This window comes from Triticum urartu, chromosome 2A, assembly GCF_056163025.1.
Source record: "Triticum urartu cultivar PI428250 chromosome 2A, HENAU_Tu73, whole genome shotgun sequence".
In the NCBI taxonomy this organism is placed as follows: domain Eukaryota; kingdom Viridiplantae; phylum Streptophyta; class Magnoliopsida; order Poales; family Poaceae; genus Triticum; species Triticum urartu.
In genome coordinates, this window is record NC_141874.1 from 57,288,746 (window position 1) to 57,298,370 (window position 9,625).

At 50.1% G+C, this 9,625-nt stretch overlaps 1 pseudogene; it reads left to right on the forward strand.

The window, feature by feature from the left end:
- Positions 1–8,916, forward strand: part of LOC147983703 (galactinol synthase 3 pseudogene) — a 34,915-nt pseudogene extending 25,999 nt beyond the window's left edge.
- Positions 8,917–9,625: the final 709 nt, after the last annotated feature.

The window sequence follows — 9,625 nt, forward strand, 5'->3', positions numbered from 1 at the left end:
CCTTCCCCCTAGTCCAATTCGGACTAGGCCTTGGGGGGGCGCCCAACCTCTCCTATCTCTTTCCCCTAAAGCCCAATAAGGCCCATATACTCCCCGGCGAATTCCTGTAACTCTCCGGTACTCCGAAAAATACTCGGATCACTCGGAACCTTTCCGATGTCCGAATATAGTCGTCCAATATATCAATTTTTACATCTCGACCATTTCGAGACTCCTCGTCATGTCCCCGATCTCATCTGGGACTCCGAACTCCTTCGGTACATCAAAACTCATAAACTCATAATATAACTGTCATCGAAACCTTAAGCGTGCGGACCCTACGGTTCGAGAACAATATAGACATGACCGAGACACGTCTCCGGTCAATAACCAATAGCGGGACCTGGATGCCCATATTGGCTCCTACATATTCTACGAAGATCTTTATCGGTCAGACCGCATAACAACATACGTTGTTCCCTTTGTCATCGGTATGTTACTTGCCCGAGATTCGATCGTCGGTATCCAATACCTAGTTCAATCTCGTTACCGGCAAGTCTCTTTACTCGTTCCGTAATACATCATCTCGCAACTAACTCATTAGTTGCAATGCTTGCAAGGCTTATGTGATGTGCATTACCGAGAGGGCCCAGAGATACTTCTCCGACAATCGGAGTGACAAATCCTAATCTCGAAATACGCCAACCCAACATCTACCTTTGGAGACACCTGTAATGCTCCTTTATAATCACCCAGTTACGTTGTGACGTTTGGTAGCACCCAAAGTGTTCCTCCGGCAAACGGGAGTTGCATAATCTCATAGTCATAGGAACATGTATAAGTCATGAAGGAAGCAATAGCAACATACTAAACGATCGGGTGCTAAGCTAATGGAATGGGTCATGTCAATCAGATCATTCAACTAATAATGTGACCTCGTTAATCAAATAACAACTCTTTGTCTATGGTTAGGAAACATAACCATCTTTGATTAACGAGCTAGTCAAGTAGAGGCATACTAGTGACACTCTGTTTGTCTATGTATTCACACATGTATTATGTTTCCGGTTAATACAATTCTAGCATGAATAATAAACATTTATCATGAAATAAGGAAATAAATAATAACTTTATTATTGCCTCTAGGGCATATTTCCTTCACTTGCAACGAGTGAAGGCAAATGATGATTACAACCGTCAGATGATGGCGGTTAGTTTTGCCCTCTTAAAACCAAGCTAAATTTTTGCACTTTCATTCCTTTTGACCTTCTAGTTTGCTTGTTTAACTAACATCCAGGCTATGTTGGCGTCTTGGAGTAACCGCACGGATCCACCACAAATGGGACCCCCACCACCACCTGCGGGAGAACCCCCACACGTGCCCACGTTCGATGAATGGGTGGCACTAGGCAGTGATGCTCCGGTTAGTACATTTGCCTAACTACTGGCAAACTAGTTCTCGTTCATTCAACACTATCATATCATATTTACCGTTAGAATCTTTTCTGAAACATGTAGGGGACCGGTGGCTCGACTACTGCTCCATCGACCCCAGTCACTCCGATCTGGCAGAGTGATGGTGGTCGCGGTGGCGGTTTTGGCAGAGGTGGTCTTGGTGGTGGTGGTTTTGGTGGAGGTGGTCTTGGTGGTGGTTTTGGCGGAGGTGGTCTTGCTTGATGTCGATGATGATTCCGTGCATGTGGCCGTCGTGCCATGCCTTTCATGTTGCTACTTTTATGATGTTCCATGTCTTGCACTACTTTTATGTTCATGAACTTCCACCGGTGATGATATTTAGATGATGATGATGATGAACTTGACTATGTTTAGATGATGATGATGAACTTGAGTATGTTTAGATGATGAACTGTCATATTTCTGCATAATTCCATATTATTCTGCTTTGAAATGCTGTCAAATGAATTGAAAAAGAAAAAACAGGGAAAATAACAAAAAAAATAAAAAAAAACTATGCCTACGGCAAAGCCGTCGGCATATATAAGCCGAGGAGTTACCAGGGCTTGCCATGTGGCAGATCTATGCCTACGGCAATGCCATCGGCATAGATTTTCATCTATGCCGACGGCTTTGCCATAGGCATAGCCCTGCCGCCAGGAGAAACCAGGGAAAGACACGTGGCAGGACTATGCCTACGGCTTTGCTGTAGGCATAGCACTGCCACCAGGAGCACCACGGGACGCCACGTGGCAGAGGTACGCCGACGGCTAGGCCATCGGCATAGATTTCTACCTATGCCGACGGCCAAGCCGTCAGCGTACCTCTGCCACATGGCGTCCCATGACTCGTCAGCGCTTTTGACGGCGCCGTCCGTTGCCGTCAGACGGAAAAACACTGCCAATGGCTAAACTATGCCGACGGCTAACCCCGGCCGTCGGCATAGGTCCCTATGCTGACGGCTATACTATGCCGACGGTCTGACAAGACTACGCTGACGATATCTACGTCGACGGGTCTATGTCGACGGCAACCGTAGGCATAGATCTATGCCGACGGCAAAGGACCTATGCCGACGGCCCCTGGCCGTAGGCATAGACCGTGAGTCCGGTAGTGATTCTGGTGTACGTACTATTAGACAAGGGTTTTAGGGTTTGTGGCACACCTCCAAACATGGGGTGACCTTTCCATTATATAGTGATGTACAACATAATTACAAGTGGGGCCCAGTATATACAGAGTCTAACACCCTCCCTCAATCTTAACCGTGCTCAGAAGAATTCACTAGGTTGAGATTGTGCCTACACCCTTCAAACTGAGGAAGAGGCAGTGGCTTCATGAAGATGTCAGCAAGTTGATCTTTCGAGGAGATGAACTTGATAAGAAGCAGTTTCTGGGCAACACGTTCCCTGACAAAATGGTAATCAACTTCAATGTGTTTGGTGCGAGCATGAAAGACTGGATTTGAAGACAAATACGTCGCCCCAATGTTATCACACCAAAGCACCGGCGGCTGCTTCTGAGGAATCTTCAACTCTCTGAGCAAAAACTGTATCCAAATAAGCTCTGTTGTGGCATTTGCAACTACTTTGTACTCAGCTTCAGTGCTACTGCGGGTCACCGTTGCTTGTTTACGAGCACTCCAGGCGATCAAGTTCGAACCAAGGAACACTGCATATCCCCCCGTTGATCGTCTGTCATCCGGACTCCCAGCCAGTCCGCATCAGAGAACGCAGAGAGAACGCCAGAGGGGGCCGGTTGCAGATGCAAGCCATAAGAAGAAGTGGACCGGATGTAACGCAAAATGCGCTTAACTGCAGCCCAGTGAGAGTCTCGAGGAGCATGAAGAAACTGGCAGACCCGGTTGACCGCATAGGAGATATCAGGACGAGTGATAGTCAAGTACTGCAAGCCACCAACAATATTGCGATACTCAGTAGCCTCATCAGTAGGGAGGAGAGAACCATCGAGAGTAGATAGTCGGTGAGTGGAGGACATAGTGTAGTAGCTGTCTTGCACTGGAGCATACCAGACCTCCGAAGAATATCGAGAGAATACTTCTGCTGAGTGAGAGTCAAGCCAGAACCAGAGGACAATACTTCAAGGCCAAGGAAATAGTGAAGCTGCCCAAGATCCTTAACCGCAAAGTCAGCACTCAAAGCAAAAACCAAGCGATCCGCAGCATAGTCCGAGGAACTGACCAAGATGATATCGTCAACATAGACCAGTAGGTACATAGTAACTGTAGGTCGCTGAAGAAGAAATAACGAGGTATCGGCCAGAGAGGGAACAAATCCATGAGCCCGAAGAGTGGTGCCAAGACGCGCATGCCAAGCGCGCGGAGCCTGCTTCAGACCATAGAGTGCCTTAACAAGATGACATAGATGATGCGGACGAGCTGGATCAACAAAACCGGGAGGCTGACGCATGTAAACCTCCTCCTCAAGAACACCATGAAGGAAAGCATGCTGAACATCAAGCTGACGAAGAGACCATCCACGGGTAATTGCCAGTGAGAGCAGAAGCCGAATCGTGGTCGGTTTGACCACTGGACTGAAGGTGTCCTCATAATCAAGGCCATGGCGTTGTTTGAATCCTTTAGCAACCAGTCGAGCCTTGTATCTCTCGATAGAACCATCAGCATGTTTCTTTACCTTGAAGACCCACTTTGAGTCAATGATGTTGACACCAGCCTTGGGAGGAACCAGTCGCCACGTTTCATTCTTAAGAAGAGCGTGGTATTCTTGTTCCATCGCAGTATGCCAGTGAGGGATACTCAGGGCAGCCTGAAAATGCCGAGGCTCAGCAGTAGGGTCGGACTGCGCCTGCGCCATGCAAGTCGCAAGCCAGGCCACCGTGCCATCCTTGCGTTCCTTAGGACGAAACACCCCACTTTTGCTACGTGTATGAGGACGCAACACCGGGGGCAGAGCAGGTGGCGAAACCGATGGTGAGGATGATGAAGTGGACGCAGCATCCGTCATGGCAGAGGCTGATGCAGTCGGTGGCGGTGACGAGGAAAACACAGCAGGAGACGCCGACGCACTCGAGGGCGACGCTGATCCAGATGAGCGGGACAAGTGCCGCACAAGCGACGAGGATGACGCGGAACTCCCAGGCGAAGACGGCCCAGGCATCGATGGCGGGGACTCCCAGGCGGGGACGGCCCATGCGTCGGTGCAGGTGACGACCCAGGCGTCGATGACAAGGACGCCGGCGCAGACGTGACGGGCCGCTGGGCCGATGCGCCAGTCAGCAGAAGCGGCGGCTGGGCCGGAGTGGTGACACACGGTGCAGCAGTCGCGGTCACGGGCACAGGCGGGCTCGTTGCATGGGAGATGCACGAAGCCAGCCGATCGACGTGAGCGGGTGGTGATGACGTAGCCGTCGGGGACGAGGGAGCCGGAGTGTCAACCTCATCCAGGAGCTCAAGCCGCACACATCTCCCAATACCTGCACCATGGTTAGACAACAAAGAGGGCGAATGTGCAGCATCTACAAATTGATCAGGCAATATAGTGGATGGTTGCACTGGCGGTGTGGAGCTTGTGTCAGGTGAGGGAAGAAGAACAAAGGGAAAAACGTGCTCATCAAAAACAACATCTCGGAAGATATACACACGATTAGACCGGACATGAAGGCACTTATACCCTTTGTGAACAGAACTATACCCCAGAAAGACACACTTCTTTGATCGGAACTCAAACCTGCGATTGTTATACGGACAGAGATGCGGCCAACACGCACAACCGAACACTTTAAGAAACGTGTAATCAGGAGTCTGACCAAGCAAGAGTTCAAGTGGAGTTTTCATATGAAGGAGCCGCGAAGGAAGCCTATTTATAAGAAAACAGGCTGTAATAAAAGCATCGCTCCAAAAACGAAACGGGACATAGGCATGAGCAAGCAAGGTTAACCCAGTTTCAACAATATGACGGTGCTTACGTTCAGCTGAACCATTCTGCTGATGTGTGTGTGGGCAAGAAACACGATGAGCAATTCCAAGTTTTTCAAAGAAAGTACTGAGGTTGCGGTATTCACCCCCCCAGTCTGATTGTACATGAATGATTTTATGATCTAGGAGTCTCTCAACATGTGCTTGAAATTGTAAAAACACATTAAACACATCAGACTTATGCTTAAGAAGATAAATCCAGGTAAAGCGACTATAAGCATCAATGAAACTGACATAATATTTGTGCCCACTAACGGACAGCTGGGCAGGACCCCATACATCGGAAAATACAAGCTCAAGAGGAGTTTTGACTATATGTGTAGAAACAGAAAAAGGTAACTGATGACTCTTGCCTTGCTGGCAGGCATCACAGACAGCGGCATCTTTATTACTAGACTCAGACGGTAGCTCATGACGATGGAGGACATGGCGAACAATGGGAGATGCTGGGTGACCAAGACGAGAGTGCCATAGTGATGGAGACACACGAACGCCACTGAAGACTTGGAACGCAGCAGCAGGAGCGGGAATGTCGGTGGGGGCATCAAGAGCATATAGACCATGGCGGTAGCGACCTCTAAGAAGTATGTTCCTCGTAGCACGATCCTTAACAAAGAGATGAAACGGGTGAAACTCACAGAAAACATTATTATCCTCTGTAAGTTTAGAAACAGAGAGTAAATTACGTGCAACTGTGGGAACACGAAGAACATTTCTAAGATGCAATGTCCTAGAGGTGTTTGTGCGAAGTGATGCCTGACCAACATGCGAAATGTGCATACCTGCCCCGTTAGCTGTGTGAACTTTGTCATGCCCACGGTAAGGCTGCTGGACAGTTAGCTTGCCCAGCTCGTTCGTGACGTGCGTGGTTGCTCCAGTATCCATGTACCAAGAAGGATCAACAGGATAAGAAAGGGTGTGACCCTGTTGCGCCATGTTAACATGACGCTCGTTGCCCTTGCCATAATTGCCGAGGCCAAGGAAGTCCATCTTGAACCGGCGATGACAGCGAGAGGCGACATGGCGAGGCAGGCCACAGAGTTGACATGGCTGAGCCGCACCACAGGTGGTACAGCAGGCGCAGGCGCGGCCGTCAACGACGACTACCGGGGCACCAGAACGCGGGGCCTGCTGCTGTTGTGCCGAGGGCGCACCACCACCGGACTTGCCCCCTCCCCCCGAGGAAGCTGCAGAGGGGCCACGGCCACCGCCTTTGTCACGGTACACGGCGTTGACGGAGGAGTCGATGGAGACGTCGGGGCGGCGCGCCTTGAGCCGTTGCTCCGTTGACAAGAGACGGCTGTAGAGTTCCTGAGGACGAAGAGGCTCCTTGCGTTCATTAATCACCTCGGCAAGCGAGTCGTAGTCGCTGTCGAGGCCGGCTAGGATGAAGGATGTGAACTCGCTGTCACGAAGGGGCTCTCCAATGGAAGCAAGAGTGTCAGCCAACTTCTTGATCTTGTTGTAGAAGGTGGTCACCGTACCATTGTCCTTGCGAGTTTCACCAAGCTTGGCACGGATGGCCATGGATTGAGCAGTAGACTAAGACGAGAAACTCGACTCCAGGATGTCCCACACCTCATGAGAGGACGAAGCAAAGAGGACGAGCCCGGCCACACCCTCACCCAGAGAAGACTGGATGGCTGAGAGGATGGCTTGGTCCTGAGCGATCCACGCACGGAACATCGGATGATGTGGCGGTGGACATGGCAGTGTATCGTTGACGAACCCCTCCAAGTAATGGCTGCGAAGGAGAGGAAGCACCCGAGCACGCCAATATAGATAATTGTCCGGTTTAAGCTTCACCGGAAGGAGGTGCGAGAATAAAAACGGCGGCGAGGAGATCGCGGCCAGAGCAGCTTCGGCATCCACGTATGGCGTCGGAGAGGGCATTGGTGCAGATGGCGCCGCAGCCGGTGCGTACAGGTGCGAGGGGCCGTACGGGTAGGGCGCCCCATAGGGCGGCGGAGCCGGGTACGCGCCCTGGCAAGGGTACGCACCATAGGAAGGACGCGCAGGTGGCGATGGGCCGTACGGCGCCGCATACAGTGGGTAGCCGCCGTGATTGGCATGGGCGGCATCGGCAACAGTAGGGCCGGCTGCGGTGTAGATGGAGGCAGCCGGAGCAGGCGCGATCGCACGCATCTGGTGCGACGCGGTAGGTGGTGGCGGCGCGGGCACAAGGGAGTGCACGGCAGCCGGCGGCGGCGACGGTTGCTGGGACCGGGCCGAAGCAGCAGGCGATGAAGAGGAGACGCCGGCGTACAGCGAAGACACCGGGCCGGCGAAGAGAGACCCCGCGGATTGAGTTTGCAGGGGGCCGAGCGATCCGTCCGCCGTGTAGGGCGCAGTCCCGACGTTGAGGAGACGCGCGAGGGACGGTGGAAGGAACGAGTGATCCATGTGGACGGGGGGCGGCGGTAGAAGGACGGGGAAGGAAACCGCGGTGCCGGCGGTGCTTGAGGCAGCGGCGGCGGCTGGTGGCGGAGGCGGAGCGGAAGACATTAGATCGTTAGGTCGAATACCATATTAAACAAGGGTTTTAGGGTTTGTGGCACACCTCCAAACGTAGGGTGACCTTTCCATTATATAGTGATGTACAACATAATTACAAGTGGGCCCATTAAATACAGAGTCTAACACGTACAGTTCATGGAGTACGAGAGGATGGTGTACCTGGACGCAGACATCCAGGTGTTCGACAACATCGACCACCTGTTCGACCTCGACAAGGGCAGCTTCTACGCCGTCATGGACTGCTTCTGCGAAAAGACGTGGAGCCACACCCCGCAGTACAAGATCGGCTACTGCCAGCAGTGCCCGGACCGGGTGGTGTGGCCGGAGCGCGAGCTCGGCGTGCCCCCGCCGCCGCTCTACTTCAACGCCGGCATGTTCGTGCACGAGCCCAGCCTCGCCACCGCCAGGGCCCTCCTCGACAAGCTCGTCGTCACCGACCCCACCCCCTTCGCCGAGCAGGACTTCCTCAACATGTTCTTCAGGGACGTGTACAAGCCTATCCTGCCGGTGTACAACCTCGTGCTCGCCATGCTCTGGAGGCACCCCGAGAACGTCCAGCTCGACAAGGTCAAGGTCGTCCACTACTGCGCAGCGGTACGTCTTTGTCATCGATTTCCTAGTACGAACATTTTTAGTCTGTTTATTCTTATATCTGAATTCATGATCGATGTTTCTGTGCCATGCATGAATGTGTTGACGCTTTGTCTTCCCGCTTTGACCTCTAGCCGACCTATTTCCATGATCACCTGGTTGAATGTGTTGACGTGCGTAGTAAGGTTTGTCCCTTCCTACATCCTCATACCACATATATAACTGATATTCTAGATACAACTTGTTTGAATCTTTTTTTATTAAACCGTTTAGTGTTCATCAGGATTCTTTAATAAAAAACGATCTATTGTGCATGACAATCTTTCTTTACACGAGTAATGCAGCATGCTCATGTTAAAAAGCAAGTGGGGCTTGTTACTAAATTTGATTTTGAGAAGGCGTACGGCATGGTCAATTAAGACATTCTTATTGCCTGCCACCAAGTTAGAGGTTTTAATTAAAAATGACGCAATTGGGCAAAACAAGTTTTACGTAATTGCACCATGTCCATTTAGATTAATGATAAAGTAGGCCCCTATTTAGATTAATTGCAACAAGTTAGAGGGTTTTTTTTCCCGCAAAAAATATATGATAAAGTAGGCACCTATTTCCAAAGTGCTAAGGGGGTCAGACAGGGTGACCCCCTCTTTCCTTTTATTTTCAACATTGCAGCTGAATGTTTGACCAAAATGATTCTTAAATCTCAAAGTAATGATATGATTGTGGGAACTGCCCCTAAATGCGAGCACTAGGACTTGAATACTGGTGGCCTGAGGATACCATTGTCCACCTAACTATCCAACGACAGGTTGGTTCGCTCAAATATATGTTTTGTTGTCTGCTTTTTTTTCATACATTTGTACATTTTCCGTATACATTTAAAATATATTTTTACATGTTTAAATTTTTTCAAATACATAACATTTTTTGGAAATATATGATTCTATGTCTACTTTTTTCATACACGTCATAAATTTTGGTATACATCAGAAACATTATTGTTATACACAATTAACTTTTTTTTCAATTGCATGATTAACATTTTTTTCATATACTACATGTTTTTGAAAATTTTCCTAATATGTTCTGAGCATTTTATCAAGAACATATTTCTGAAAGTGTGTGCAA